At 33.4% G+C, this 17,360-nt stretch overlaps 1 long non-coding RNA gene across 1 annotated transcript; it reads right to left on the reverse strand.

Annotated features, from left to right (window-relative positions):
• Window positions 1-5,941: 5,941 nt before the first annotated feature.
• On the reverse strand, window positions 5,942-13,631 carry LOC128559061 (uncharacterized). The gene is made up of 5 exons (XR_008372091.1): window positions 9,603-13,631; window positions 8,841-8,996; window positions 8,177-8,319; window positions 7,707-7,803; window positions 5,942-7,255 (listed from the first exon to the last, which is right to left on the reverse strand). It is a non-coding gene; the product is annotated as an uncharacterized LOC128559061 (long non-coding RNA).
• Between the last annotated feature and the right edge of the window lie 3,729 nt (window positions 13,632-17,360).

The raw sequence follows: 17,360 nt of genomic DNA on the forward strand, positions 1-17,360 counted from the left end.
TTAATATAAGATGAAATAAATTATTGACGGGATCTGGAGCTTCAGCTCAGCGTAAACGTATAAATAAATTAATTGATAAAACTTAAAAAAAAATATATAATATACAAGTTTTGAACAAAACAGTATTGTGAAAGATACGAACTAACTCCTATTCAATTAGATACACCTTTAATTTCTGCCTTTGGAAGTAATGATAAACAGCAAAAAAGTGGGTATCACTTTACAAGTTCATATTTTAAAAATAAACTTGCTTATGGTAATGATTATGCTGATGGAGATCAAATTGCTTAAATTAATAATGCAGCTTCAATAATTGATCAACTAATAGTTAAACAAAATGGAAAAATTGTCTATGATTGTAATAATTTATATAAGGTAATAAATGTAAACAATTTAGTTGAACTATCTAAGGATTATGCAGAATCAACTGGAAACAATGAATTTATTTATTTAGATACTACTGCTGCTGTTGAAAGTAGGGATGGCCAAGCTGGATAAAATCCAGGTTTTGCTGCTAGGAAGTTATATATCCAGGGTGGTAATCCTGTAAATGCTAAAATTCCGTTAAATAATTATTCATTTTTTCAGGGTTTGGAACATAACATGTCACCCCATGTCAAATACAAATAACACTCCAATTAACAAATGATGGTGAATTAATTTACAGAGTTAATGCTGCCGATGCAGATAGGGTAGTTGTAACAAAAATTAGTTTTGTGGGTTCCACGTTTAATTTTCAATGATTATGGACTTAATTTAATTTCTGAAAGATATACGAATGCAAGGTGGAAATACCTCCGAGAAATGATAACACAGTCAACAGATACACAACAAAATAATATAACTTTTAGAATAACAGATGGTGTAACAAAACCTGAACATGTGTTTGTTGATTTACAACGACCTGAAAAAAAGAATCACTTGTTTTCAAAGATTGTTGCTTTGGTGCACATCCCGTGTTGCTACGCATCCGAATACCCAACTATTTTATGCCAGTAAATGAAGAAGTCGTTCCGGCATATTTTTTGTAGCATACTGGTCTATACGTCTTAATATCGCACGTATGATTATCAAGGCTTTACCCTAAACCGTGTGATTCTCACAAGCTTTGTAATATTACAAGCAACACTGTCATTGAACAAAAATACATTTTTAAGGTATACAAAATTATACATATTCGTTCAAAGATCTTCCATAGGGAAGTAGATATAATAATTCATTAAAAATCACTCTTTTATTGAATTTTCGGCCACCTGGCCTTGATCAAAACATGAAAAGTCATTGATACAGCTATGTAACATCCATATTATAATACTTGTTTTGTCTCAATGACGTGACGTCATTTCCTGTAAACACGACTTCAAACGACGTAACGTCACTTCCCGTATTATTTCACATGTGTCTGTCACTCAATTTATGTGTTATATTTAACACTGCAACCATGTGGAAATTTCGTTGCAAGCTTCTTCATCCATTTCTCCTCTATTATGTGTCTGTAAAGGCGGCCTTCATGGTATAACTTTTGCAGTACTACCACCTGCAAGTCCCTTTCAGTATGACCTATAAAATGACGATTAATAGGCTTGTCAACCTGTTTTCTGATATCACGCAAATGTTCACTTATTCTTTCTTTCAGACCCCTCTCAGTTTCCCCAACATATATTGTTTTATTGCATGGTTTGCATAGCAATCCATACACTAAATTGGTATCACTACAACTTGTATGTGTTACTGTCTGGTATGTGTGTCTCTTTGTGGTGTCAGCTACCTCCCCTTTAAATATCAGTAGGCAAATGTGGCAGGAACATATATCAGGAGAAGATCTAAAAGCTCTATTAGTTTTGCCATGTACCAATACATCACGAATGTTTCTATCTCTTCTGAAGGCTAACAATGGTGGTTCCTGGAAGACAGGTCTCATACGTTCTGAATTATAGAGTACTTTTTGATGTTTTCGCAGGATGTTTCGTATATCTGGTAACATTTTGGAATAGGTCAGCACTAATGGGACCCTCTTTTCTTCTGGTTCAGTCTTCTTTTTTGTTTTTAATAATTCCTGCCTGTCTAATTTATCGACCCGTTGCAGCTGTTGTTCAATTTCTCTACCACTATATCCTCTTTTTCTTAGCTGTTGTTTCAGTTCTCCTCTGTGTTTGATATAGTCAGGTTCTTTTTCACAAATTCTTTTAATTCTTATACCTAGGCCATAGGCCAATGCCTTCTTCGTATGTGCCGGATGACATGAAGTTTTCTGTATATAGAGTTGTTTGTCTGATGGTTTTCTGTACAATTCAGTATAGATATTACCATTCTCTAACCTAACCAGCGTATCTAAAAATTCCAATTTTTGATGACTCCATCTCAGTTCAACTATTATGTTCTGGTGAATATTATTTGCAAATTCACTAAATTGCTTCAGCTTTTCAATGCCACCTGTCCATAGTCCAAATCCATCATCAATAAATCTTTTGTAGAACCATTGCTGTACCTCAAAATTCATCAGTTGTTCATCCCACTTCCGCATGTAGCTGCATGCAAAATTCTTTCCTAGTCGCGAACCTATTGCTACTCCGTCAGTTTGTACATAGTATTTTTGGCCTTAATTAAAATTGTTGTTGTCCAGTACAGTTTCTATCATTCGTAGGACATATCTAGTTGGGATTATTGGCTTAGATCTCTTTGTCAACCCCTCTTCACATGCCTGCAGGCCCTCAACTCTTGGTACTGATGGATATAGTTTGCAAACATCAAAACAAAAGAGAATGGTGTCACTTGGAATGGGCTGTTTAATCTGTGAAATCTTGTCTACAAATTCTGTTGTGTCCGTAAGCAACTCGGTGACTGCGTGACATATTCATTCAATTCATATTCAGCTACCTCTGCTAATTTTTCAGTTGGTGTGTTTATTCCATTGACGATGGTTCTTAATGGTGCACCAGCTTTGTGTAGTTTTGGGTTGCCATTTAATTTTCCTGCCCTTGGATATCGTGGAATAAGGTATGCCTGCATTTCTTTCGATATAGCTCCTTCCCTATACATTTTGTTCACTAGCTGCTTAACTATTTTAAGAGAGTTCAGAGTGAGGTCTTCTTCGGTTTCCATGTAAGATTCATTGGATTTCATTTCTGCATAGAGTTTGTTTATGTATTCCGCCTTGTCAGTTATAACAATACCAGATCCTTTGTCAGCTGGGCGGATGATGATATCATTATTATGAAGTAATGACTGGAATGCAGATTGTTCATCATGTGAGATGTTCAGTTTTCCTGATCTCTTCAAACTATTAACTATGTCATTCTTGATCAATTCTATGTATAGGTCTAACCACATATCCCTACCTTTGTTTGGTGTAAAGTAGCTCTTTTTGCGTAGTTTGAAGCGCTCTCTTGGGTCATCCTCACTTTTTCTATTACTGTCATCTTTAACATCCTCTGTATAGAAAAATTCTCGCAATTTCATTCTTCTTTCCCATTCACCTAGATCTGCCAGTATTTTCACTTTATCTATTTTCGTTCTATCTGGTATGAATTTCAGTCCCTTCGTAAGCAGTGATTCTTCAGCTTTTGTTAATTTATAGCTGGAATTGTTTGTAATAACTGTCTCAATTTCTGGTCTTTCTGGTCTCTTTCCTGGTCCACGCATATTCTTCTTGTGTTTCTTTTCTTTTACATTTAAAATTTTGTTGAGTGATTTACAAACTTATACAGTTATGCATTTGTGAAAAATTTAATTTCGGTTTACGTTCTACCTATCGTTTTAAGACACAGTAGATATTATATCTTATTTATTCTCACTTGCTCACATTTAAACGAATACAATACCTTGTCCAGTGCAGCCATATTAAAGTATCAGCAAAAGATACTGTTATTTCTAAGAAGAAGTGACGGCATTTATTTTCAGTCAGTCTTTAAGAAAAGGAATTAAACTCCCATCTGGTGTTAATTTCTATCTAATTGGGATAGCAAATAAATGTTATACTAATGATAATGCCTGAGAATCGCAGACGCTTTAATAGATAATGAAGACTTGGATATTCGCATGTATTACTTTTATGAAATTCTCCGTAATTTAAATTCTTAAGAAACTTGTAAACCAATGCTAGGAAGCGTGAGTGGTATTTCACCCTCCATTGCCTCTAATAAAAAGATACAATTAAACAGAGCCTGTATATTTTTGTTTAGTTATATTCTTTGATTCCAAAGAATCTTCTATAGATATTGTTAACTATCACAGCAGTAATTTGGTGCCATTTGGCGGTCGTAACAAGTGTCCCCGTACTTGGATTCAGCGTTGCCATGTAATATAGTCCTTTGGGATCATTGAGTTCGTTCATTTTGTTTTTGTAACAAAACACCGATTAAGTCGGTGTTAGTGGGCGTGAGAAATGCTGCACTTCCCATTACCTTTCAAGAACAGTCCAAATTAACTTATGTCTTCTATTGTTTTCCTTGGTTGTATTTTTTAGACGTTTTACCAGTCAACACAATATACCAGAGCGTGACAATATAAACGTGCGAACATATTCAACAAAATCTCTACTAACCTAAATGAAATTAGTTTCTCTGCAGCTATTTATAAACGCCCGATTTGTACCACACGTTGGATTTTGTTTAAAACTTGCATAATCTCAAATCATCAGTGACAGTTTAGTCGTTTTCACTAATTGGGACGAGAGAAGCTATATGTTTTCTCTTCTGAAAGTTAACTGTATCACTAATATTCATTAAATTGATAGAATTAGTATGCATCAAGGGATATCATTCAATGAAGAACAGTTGTTTTTCCCATACGTGATATCTGCGGTAATACAAGTAAGCATTATGAACTATAATAAGCAAAGATAATATGAGTTCTCATTATAAACTATCAAAAGCTGATCAAATTTATTCCAGCCAATTACCGGCACAATACACCAGAGCAATTACGGGGACGCGCCTAGCCGGTGCATATAAAGGAACGCACATATTGTACAGATTGTAAGATTAGTTTCAATTCAGCTTGAATAGGGAAATAAAGTGTGGTTTATATATTATAATATGCTGAGGAACAAGCGCCTACAAGTGCAATCGAGCGTTAAATTAAATCCACTAACCCAACGAAGACATGCTGCTTTATATGCATGCTTTTATTTATTACACATTGGTTCTTGTTCAACATTGCATGCATACTCCATTCTCTGCCATCATGTCTCACAAATCAGCTGTTTCATTTGAGTCTTTTCAGTATACTGAGATCAAAGACCTATATAAAGAGATATTCTCTTTCTGAAAATCAAATCGGCTGTAGTACAAAAAAGCGTGCATGTTCGACATCAAATTCACTAACCAAAATTAAATTATTTTCGACGCTACTTTATATACACCCACGAAATTTACTTTATATTGGTACTAGTTCAATATTTGCATACGTACTCAAATCTATGTTAACATGGCAGTGACATTTAAAGGGCTTGGTTCATTTATAGGTTAAAATGGCACAACATCAAATGTTGTTGAAATATTATTATAATGAATGATCAACAACTCATAATGTGTGTTTGTGTTCGGGTTTAACGTCTTTCTCAGCAATTTTTCAGTCATATAAACGACGGTGTCTACTTGTAGCATTGAGCACAATGCCCAACTTTATAGTGCTGCCTCACTGGAATATCACGCCGTAGACACATACCATGATACCCCACCCAGTCACATTATACTAAAACCGGGCTGACCAGTCCTAGTGATATCCTCTAAATGCTGAGCGCCAAGCGAGGAAGCTACTAGTACCATTTTTACGTCTTTGGTATGACGCGGCCAGGGATCGAACCCACGACCTCCCGCACTCGAAGCGGACGCTCTACCACTAGGCTACCGAGGCGGTACACAACTCATAATGCAAAATCTCATATTTTAATTCATTTGAAATTCTGCTGTTGCCATGGCAACAGATTTTTTTCATTATGGAAACAGGAAAATCTCTTATAACAATTACATCAGAACGTATAATTAACATTCACATATGCTAAGATATAACCCTAAGCAACGCCTATAATTTGAGGCAAAAAAATATGGTTGCCATGGAAACGGAGATAAAAATAAGAATATTTATTATGTCTGTTTTTTTATGGAATAAAACCAATTTAGGTCATTCTTTTAGAAAAATAACATATGTAATTTGTTTGTGAAGATCATTATTCATAAATAATACAATGTATTTCTGTTGCTATGGTTTCAATGGAGTTACAATATATGCTTCAATGAGACAACAATGACGTTTTTGCTAAGTTATTGTAGATCACTTTCAGCATTTACCATTACATGTAAAAGAAAATGCATCACTGAAAAGAGTTCTTCAAACAATGTTTTTTTCAAGACATAATATAGAACAATAGTAAAATGTTTCCATGGTTACGCAGTTAATTCAGTAAACATAATACTACATAATCTCATTCAACACACAGTAATGGATTTAGAAAACTGCCTTATTAAATGTCTTGATAGTATTAAAAGAGTTAGATGATACTAACGGCAATAATATATAATCAGGCATACAAAAACTAAATTGTTTCCACAATAATCCAATGTATGTTTAACAAATTATACATATATTATGATTTCAGACAGGTTAAATCAATTGTTCATGAAAAGGGAAAATGAACATGATACTGCCGACTGAAATGATTACATGCAGTTTGAATACAGCAGAAAATATTCGTAGAACTATATAATCCAACTGTCGTAAAGAAAAAAATGTACATTACTACGATATATGTTACATTTATTGTTCAGCCTTACATGTATTAGTTGTGTCAAAATTTAACAAATGCATAGTACAGTTGACAACATAACATTGTTAATTCAATGTTTACAGAAACTATATGTAACATTTGATCTTTTTCAAATATATGGAATTTGGGTCTAGTACATCTTCAAAAAATCAAAAACACTTTCAAATTAATTAAAATTTCAGAGCTCTATCTCTGTATTACTTTAAATGTTAAACATTTTTTTCCATTCATTCTTCGTTTTAAATGACTTGAGTTCTCAATGTTAATGGCTTTGGCACTGATGGTTTTGAGCATACATTGCTGTTGCTGCAAAGGGGCGCAATTTCATTATACATGTACCACTGTCGACTGGCATCCAACTCAGGAATGGTAATACGGTTGGTAAATTTGCCTGTCGTGCCAGCCCCCCTGCCTAAAATATTAATCTCCGTCTCTGTGTTGAAGCTATAATCCTTCAAGAATACTATACCAGGTCATGCAGAAGACATTCTGTAATGATAAATGTATCAAATATTTAAGCCAAAGAATACATAACCTTTTTTTCAATCCTGAACCACAGCTGTCCATATGACAGCACACACATAATTACATTAAATAAAATTTTAGAATTTTATTACAGTAATGACAACCTCTTTCCATGAAAAAATTCAACCATCACACATATTCTGCATCAAGTAAGGGCCATGATTTTGATCTCATTTCAACAAAACGTTCTTTAACCTGGTTAAGAAAAAACAGGTACTTTATTAAAATAATGTTGTTTCTGTTTAACTTGCTTGCAGTGAGCTAGACACTCTTTAACAACACATAAATAAACAGAACATGTGGTATTTTAATGTAAGTGGCCTCTTTACAGACATGATCTCTGCAGCAAGTTTTATCAATACTTGATTATTAATAAAATAACATAATTGATTTAAGAGGCTCAAGCCAAATATACCTAAACATGTGCAGGACTGAATTCTGTATGCCGGGCCTCAATCAGGTTGTACTCCAAGTCATCAGATATACCCATCATAACAAGCCACATTCCATAGCTAAAATAACGGTATATTTAAACAATAGATTCTTAAACAAAAACTTCTAAGTAGCAATAGTGAGTCCTTAGAATATAGCATAGCATCATTTTATTAAAACAAATAAATGCCAGCTACACAGCTAATTTTCATACATACACACCAAAGTCTTAATACAGTATGTTGTGTAAGTATGCAATATTTAAATTGTAATTCAATGTTTATCAGTGGAGATATTATTTTTCATTTACATAAAATTATGCACATTATATATATAAACTGGGAACTAGTGACTTTCCAAACTGAAGTGTATGTACACACTGTAAAATTAAATATTTCAACATCATATTCTGTGTGCTTAATAAATATTTATTTATTTATTGGGAATTATTACCTTATTTCAACACTTTTCTTATTTTGTCCACTATAATTGTCCATATGTAATGAAACATTCTTTTCTCCATAGCCATGATGCTTGAAGTGATGGTGGACCATAGATACCACACTATTTGCTCCTCTTCCAACAGCAGTACTGTACTTTTCATACAAAAACAAGAACAGTTTATAAGAAATGTATTAAATACTCATCAAAAATGGAGTGAATCAACACTGACCAAACAGTTCATCCTTTCTTACAGATAATGCTTCACATCAACTTGTATTTATCAAAATTTAATTGAATTCCAATTGACAGTGCTTATGATATAGCATCTTTATTATAAAGCAATGCAGTATTTTCAACCCAATTACAGGAATTTACAAAAAGTTTAGTGAAAAAAAAAACACATAGAAATTAGTAAAATCAAGTCTTAACAAAACACAACTTCCTTTAGATAATTTCACTTGACAAAATTTCTGCAAAGGTGTCAATATAATTCCAATGTAAAATGTGCACTGCAGGCCTGTAGCTTTTATTCATAGAGTCATGATTTGTTTCAAGACTATGGAATTTAAATTAGTGATATATGGAATTTCATAGTTAAAATTGATATTGAAAAAGTGCATTTGAGGATACTGACACTGATATGAATGTAAACACTAACTTCAAAATCTTATACCTGCATGAGGATTCACAACAACTCCAAAGAATCTGCATTTATGTGTTGGCTTAAAATACAAGGGTCCTACTTGCTGAACATAGTATTTGGTCAATACTTGTTGAGCATAGTCAAAACTACAGTGAGCCTTTATATTTCTTACTGTTGGAGTTTATCCTGAAAAATATAAACAAAGAATTTCTCATGTATTTAGTAGCCTACCAGCATGCTGTCTACCAGCAATTGCAGTAGTGAGAATGAAAAAGGTAGTTTTTATTGTAATTTGCATGTAGAATTTTTAAGAAATTTTCAGGAGGTCTATTTTAGTTGCTATAACAACAAAAAATGACAATTTAAAACACCACTTTCCCTGTGTTATTGTACTATAATTTTCAATTTTCATAGATTCTACTGTATGTGCATAATGGCCATGTAATTATTAAACTGTTCACGTCTGTTACAGTTTAAACAGTGTACAATATCTTGTAATATTCCTGTTCATTTACCTCTTTACAATTTCTAGATAGAAAATTTCATACAGAATGTACTTAACTTAGTAGATGCCTGACTTTCTTGGCTACAAGTATATTCTGCCATCATGAAAATTAACAAATACAAAGAAAATATATTAAAAGTATTTGACAGCAGACAGTCGAATAGAAATGTCAACATTGCTTTTTTCGCTGCAAAGTTGTATCTTCGATACGTCAACAAACGAAGCGGTCTGTCCATTCTGTTTTGCCTCCAATTACGAATAAATTTATAATGAAAATTAACACTTACCATAACAATTAATAAATCCGCCATGCATTTTAATTATCCGCGTATATTCAGAGCAATAACTGCATGTATTCTCTGACCCAGTTTCAGACATGTATCCACCGATAATGGCGTGTTGATTTCAAAGGGACACAATTCGCTAATTCACTCATTAGGTTTGTGATACTTCACTAGCGCGATAACTAAATGTTGAAACCGTTTAAACTTAAAAATCTTCGTCCGATATTATTGATTTTAACACTAATGGCTATTGCTTGAAAAACAAATTAATTTTAAACAAATATCTAATTAAGTGACGTCAACTTCAACGTCATTTTATCGAAATCGAGGCTTGTGTCATTTGGGATAAAAATGTGTCTCGGAGACGGACGTTTTTTTCGTTTTTTAATATGGCGGCATTGCTCACAATTGGCGGATTTTTGCACTTTTTGTTGGTTTTTAATGTACAAAGTAGTAGTTAAAATATTAAGACTGGTAAAGGATGCCGCCAAGGCTAAAATCATAAATAAAGTCTCAAATTTCATAGAAAATTCACATTTTTTTGAAAAGTGGGTCATGTTTGGAGAATATATAAACATAACAACACATTATTTTTTAAAGTTATTTACTTATAATTGAAGCGTGGTTCTTACTTGTTGCGGGCAGCATATGTATCAATGTAGAATAAGTATTGTATAATATGGCTAAATTCGGTGCCATTTACATACATTAGTGAACCAAGCTCTTTGTTTTAAGTATTTGGGAACAGAAACGCTATGTATTCTCTCTCTGAAAGTTAACAGGAATGCAAAGATAAACATCAGTGTATAAAGTTTTGTTTTGTTTGTTTTGATCTAACGTTGTTTTTTCAACAATAGTTCCGTTATGTAACGGCGGGCAGTTAAGCTAACCAGTTTCTAGATTCTGTACCATTACAAACTTGTTCTCCGCAAGTAGCTACAGCCTTCCCCGCTTCGATCAGAGGTGAGCGACTAATGGTTTCAGACAGAATATATTTTGTCTAATCGTCAGGGAGAACATACCCCTCATCAGGGGATCGAACTCTAATGTCAACCTGATCACGAGGAAAGAATAAATCTAAACAGATAGTGTGCATATTCAGAACAGTTGATTATCCCATACTCGAAATCCGGGAGAATTTAAGTTCGCATTCTAAATTATTATAGGTAGAGAGAAAATATACGAACCAATCACCGTCACATCACACAAGATCGATTACGATAAGGCGCCCTGTAGTAGAAACGTGCGTGCATATTCCTCAACAAATCCACGTTCAAGGCATGATAAAAGAGATTTGTGTATAACCATTCATGCAGTTGTTTAACAAGTTGAAATGTGTAGTAAAATTAGGACGTGTAAAGTTAAAAAAGTTTCTTGTTTAACGTGGGTACTCGACGGAAGTCCGGACCTGGAATGGATGGAAAAACTATTTTCCAGTCGAGCCCACGACAGGCGTCTAATTTATTTCCCCAGCATTCAGTCTAGATCGATACTGCTGGAAACAGTACCAATTCACGTAAATCACCCAGCACAGAACTCTAGTCGGGATATCAGCCGCGACCGGGAATCGAACCCGGACCGCTGGCGTTGTAGTCCAACCTGCTAACCACTGCGCCACTAACTCCCTTACACACCCCTTGTATATGAAGCAGCATCAAAACTTATCTCAATGGATAATTGATTCGTTGTGGAAATTACACGTTTCTTTGTACTTCTAGACCGTTTACCGTAGCTGTTCTGTTATACTTATCGTGAGGGTGATTCGTATAAATTATCTCTACATAATTATATATAGTATAAGATCTGCAGAGCAACATCAGACGGAGACAGATTAGGGTTGTTCTGTGTTCGGAGGTTGTTAGCCTCGGATTCAGGCCTTGATACTTTTGGCTTTTTCATAACATACGCGTTATTCATATATATGAGCGCGTCAATGCTGCCACTGGTCGTTTTAGTTTCTGAGTGTCGATTTGCCGGACAGAAGCAAATGAAAAATCGACAGACTGGAACCCAGGCTAGGAGGTTGTTGACCGGAGGTACTAAGACAGTTATTCTATTCTAATACATGTGTAAGAGGTAAAACAATTACATTCACAATTATAACCTTTATTTCCATAATCTGTCGATTGAGCTGATTTTTTATCTATTTTACTGTATCAATTATTTTTCACACAAGAAATTAAAGCTTTCTCAAACATGATAAACATAATGACTGGACACAATGTATAAAGACATTCCTCAGGTTTTCATGACTAAACTCCAAACAAATAAGTCCTATATTTGCCGCAATTGCTCATTTCCGATATAAGTATCTCTATGTAGCCGCTCGTTAGAGGTGCCATTTTGGGAGGTTTATATATATATATATATATATATATATATATATGTATCCAAAATGTATTGATTGGCAATACGGATATTCAATAGCGAAAAAAAGATAAATAAAGATGCCTTTATTTTTTACATATTTGATAATTCTGATCCAGTTAATTAATATAAAATAATTTTACTCGACCGGTTTCACCCGTTTACGGGATCTTCAGGAGTAAAACTGTCGTGTTGACGTTGGTAACGTCGCTTGGTAACGACATCGCTTCATTGTAATAAGGGACGTTACTCTTTTGAGTTTTTGTCAAGGAACGTCACTATGTCTTTATTGATGCATTATTTTGCATTCAGTTCTGGACAAAAAGTTTGAATTAATAAGTTTTCTTTTCTCCTCCTTTTGGATATGTCTGATTCTTGTAATTTATAAATTGCCATTATTACGATTTTTTTAACCAATTCTTTTGAGCATTCTGCGATGTGACGACTGACTGGTAGAAGTGCGTTTTCCGGATTCCTTATATGTTGGTTGTGAAGAGTTACTCGATTTCTTAAATTAGACGTTTCTCCAATATAAAAAAAATGGTACTAGTAGCTTCCTCGCTTGGCGCTCAGCATTAAGAGGATAGTGCTAGGACTGGTCAGCCCGGTGTCAGTATAATGTGACTGGATAGGGTATCATGCCACGTGTCTGCGGCGTGATATTCCAGTGAGGCAGCACTATAAAGTTGGGCATTGTGCTCACTGCTACAAGTAGACACCGTCGTTTATATGACTGAAAAGTTGTTGAGAAAGACGTTAAACCCGAACACACACACATTCTCCAATATTATCTTTTGAACATCCAGAACATTTCATAGCATATATGACATTTTGTATTTCACAAGTGCCGGAAAATTTTATATTGAATTGACGACCATTTCGGAGGTGATACTTATTTCCTTCTATCAGTTAATTACACAGTCCACATTTTTTCTATCCACACTGCTTTATTTCTGGTTTCCTTGCAGATTCTGTAAATGATGCCCTTGTCAGTAGTGTGTTCAAGTTTGCCGGTTGTCTCTTGCTTTTATTGATTTTATTTTGTGAAATAATTTCTTTCATTGTAGCATCGTTATATAATATTGTAGATTTTCTCTCATTATGTTAAAAAATCCAAATTTTCGGATTGTGTGTTGATACATAAGGTATTACATTTTCATCTTGTTTTCCTTGGTCTTTCTCAGTTTTTTTTTGATCAATTGATAATGCTCTTTGTATTCCATTTTCAATTAGTTTTAAAGGATATCGTTGAGATGTCAGAAATTCGTTCAATTCCGTAAATCGTAGATGTAGAGTGTCTTTCTTCGAAATAATTGTACATAAGCGTCTTGCAAGAGAAAACGGAATATTCTGCTTTGTATGTTTAGGATGACACGAATTGAACAATAAATACTGTTTACTGACTGTTGGTGTGTAATATATATCTGTTTCAATTTCTATTCATTTCAGTTTGACTAAAATATCTAGGAAAGGTAGTTCATCCGTACTGGTTTGCATAGTGAATTTTAAGTCTTTATGAAGTTTATTTAGTATTATATTGAAGATGTTTAATTCCTCCCTTGATTTGGGCCATAAAATGAAAATGTCATCTAAAAATCTTTTCCTGTTATGTATAAAATATTCTTTGAATTTATTCCCATATTTCTCTTCTACTTTCTTGTATAATAGTTCTTCTAAATAACCAATAACTAATGTGGCATACACTGGCGCAAATTTCGTGCCCATGGCGGTGCCTTTAATTTGCCTATAAAATTTATCATTAAAATGGAACGTGTTGTTTTTCAAAATAAATTCAGTTGCAGAAAGTATAAATGTTTTTGTAAATCTTGATGGAATAGTTTCAGGATGTTTATTTATCCAACTTTCTATTGCGTTTAGTCCTAGGGCGTGGGAGATATTTGAGTATAATGATTCAACATCAAATGTTGTTAAAATTAATTGCAGATTAGTTTTAAGCGGTAGTGTATTAAGAAAATCTGCACTGTCTCTAATATTGCTTTGTACGTATTTTGTCATAGGACGTAGTAGAATAATATCTAACATATTACTTAATCTGTGAGTTTGGCAACTTGGTCCAGCAACTATTGGACGTATTTTCAAATCTTTAACATTGGTAATTGTCACTACGGAAAAAGTATGAAACATGATATCAAGGTGATCAAGTTTCCCAATTCATGTTAAACATATAAGCATTGCAGCCTAGGAAACGCCTTTTGAACAAAGAATATTGTAATACCTTTCTTATGTAATGAAGTAGGTCTTTTATTGTTTGCATACTTCCAACACATTGACAAGTCGATATATTTTTTAAAAAAATGCCTACTTTGTAATGAAAAATGGATAGAATGAGAATTTCCAGAAACTTGTTTTCAAAACTGCAAACAATTTGAACTAGTGAAATGAAAGAAAATAAAGAACAAAATTTAGGAATAAATTGAAATAATTTAGAAAGTTTCATTGCAATTGAAAATAAGCAACACTGTCTAACTGGATAGGAGTAAACATGTAAGTGCCTCCTTATATTCTAGGATAAGTAATTTATCAAATAAAACGTATAAGACATTTCTTTATTTACAAATTAGCAACAACTATACATATAACTTTCAAAAAGATACATAGAAGTTGCGTAACGCAAGACGGACATTTCAGCGACAATAACTTATACGAGATAAACGCGAAACACGTGTTTGTTCAGCATATATCAGTACGGTAAATACCACATTTCGCTATGTCTGACGTGTGATATAATAGAAGCATTGGGAAAAGAAGCACATGTAGTTATCATAATATACTAATATGACTAAGCAATGCTTAAATAACCACAACGATATTATGTTGGCGTCGTGTCGACGTGATATTTTGAGAAAAAGCGCTTTAAAATTTAATTAAGCATTTTACATAAAAACATGCTTAAGACGAAATGTCACATAGCAAAACTGGCTTAGTTAATTTTTACACACGCTGAATTGGTTATCCGCTGTGCAGAATAATTCGACAGCATTTGCGCCCTAGCTGAAGTATTCCGCAAGACGTATTACCATTTTCGGTGCAGGTGTGTATAAACAAAGGAGCAAGACGATCTACCATTTGGCGCCATACATGCTCGAAGAAGCAGTTCTATCATATTTGATCTAAATTTTTGCAATAAAAGATATATTAGAATCTAAATGATCTATAGCAATACCGTGTTTGAACACTTTTTACACTTTACAGTTATACGTCGTACGAAATATACCCGGGTTACGCTCGACGCATATCCGCCCATAGTGTATAAATAATGTAAAAACACGGTTTTGCTATAAATTATTTCTTAAATACAGTATCTGTGCATGCATTTTAAAGTCATGTATCAATTCCAAGTCTGTAATAAAAATTTGAAAATATATTTTAATTAAAAATGTCAGCTCTGCTGTGTGTTATTGCACACACTATGCAATATGCATTTGGTTTTGAAGAAATATATATTTACTCTAGACTTTGCGGCTCACTGTACGATAGTTTGCTACATTCACGTAAGTATTTTAAAAGTTTTCGTAGTAGTTTAAAATGGAGCGAATTGAAAAACACTATTTTAGAAAGAAGTTTGATATCCCTTTCAAACAGATAACAAGAAGCTTAGAGTCTAGCTACACTTGTGTAGACCTAGTACAATTGTGATAGAAATATGTTAAACACAGATCAAAATCGCATATCATCTCTGTCCAAAAAAGTAGAATATAGGCCTTAAGTCGGATCAATATAAGACACTACATTAAATATGAATGAAACAAAGAAACAAAAACATAATACCTGTGCAATTAGCCTTGCTATAAGTATATACAGTATTATACTTTTAACTTGACTATAAGAAGCTTGAAGTGCAGTGTGTTTCTGTGTAAATTAAAAGAAATACTACATTTGTTTTAAACAAATAAATTTTAGTATGACAATTTACACAGAACAAATTTATTACGTATTTGTAATAAAAGAAAATTTCATATAGATCTGTACAGAGCAGAATTGCATATAACACAAATGAATATAGTATATAAATTGGCAGATCGTATTTATTTAGCTTAAATGTAAATGAGAATCTCTTATAATATTTTTGAGAACATCAATTAAAATCATCATACAGAGTTTTTTTTTATTTGCATGTCTTGTTCAAATACAACAACGATGGATCTAGACTATTTGAAAGACCAAAAAACAAATTAAATAAGCACTATATTGTATATGGGACGATACAAACTACTATCTATAACCATACATATAAGAAATTAATTATTTCTAAATTTAAGTGTGTTTTTGTTTGCCAATAGGAATAACACTGCGATACTCTCTAAAGAAAAATATTTAACAAAACACTTATGCAGTATGAGGCATAAAATGTAAGATTGTTCCTGGTTACGGCCTGCAAAATTCTTTAGGTAGCTCATTTCGTAGGTATGTATATAAAAATGTTAACAGTATTTGGAACCATAAATTATGCACATTATCTTTAATCAGATAAGATTAACATTAATATTACTGGTTCGCTTACTACAAACCCCTTTGAACCAAACGGAATATGGACCCAAATACATCTTGCTATATGGCAACTGAAGTGCCTCAGCTTCGCATCAAATATTGTTATTATTGACTATCACAGAAATGTAGCATTAAATGTATTATCACTATATTAAATCAAGAATAATGTAAATCAATCGCATGTCAGTCTAGCGTTTTATAAGAGTAGGCAGTACATTCAAATAAGTTAAGTTAAATATCCAACCTGTTTTGACAAAGGGGAAAAAGCAGCCAGTTTGCAATCCAGGGGTAGTTGGCAAAATTCAAACCAGGTCAACTACTGATTGTGAAAATAAATTCTGAAATTGTTTCCTAAGCTAGTCTTTTCTTACCCTGTTTCACACAGTTGACACTTGCTGGGCAAGTTGCAGTTTAACACCTGCAATGATTTAACTAGTTCTGACACTGACGTCTCAGTAAAGAAAAACTGTTCACATGAAATAAACTCAGAAATAGTTTGAATACAAAATTTGGCGTAAGTAGTACGTTCGTGGTTAGAGTTGAGGATTAATGAATAGTCTTCAATATTAGTAATTTTTAACTATTTATCACTTTAAGCTATCTTATGGAATCCGTTGTCCAAAAGTCATGTTTCTGTTGCAAAGATAATACATGCCCTTCAAAGTAATCATGATTTAGCCAAGGTAGGGGTACGCAAAAAAAGTATGAGAAAAATTTAATGCACTTAAACTTTGATACTGTTCTGTATCAGTCCGAAATGGCATCCGGTTACTGACAAGAATTTTACTATATTCGCTTAATGATATTTGCAATTTTTTGGTGTAATATAAGTGTAGATTAAGACAGAACAGATGATTGTTTAGCGCGTTCTGCCATCATCCCTTA

This window comes from Mercenaria mercenaria, chromosome 8 (genome assembly GCF_021730395.1).
Source record: "Mercenaria mercenaria strain notata chromosome 8, MADL_Memer_1, whole genome shotgun sequence".
NCBI lineage: Eukaryota > Metazoa > Mollusca > Bivalvia > Venerida > Veneridae > Mercenaria > Mercenaria mercenaria.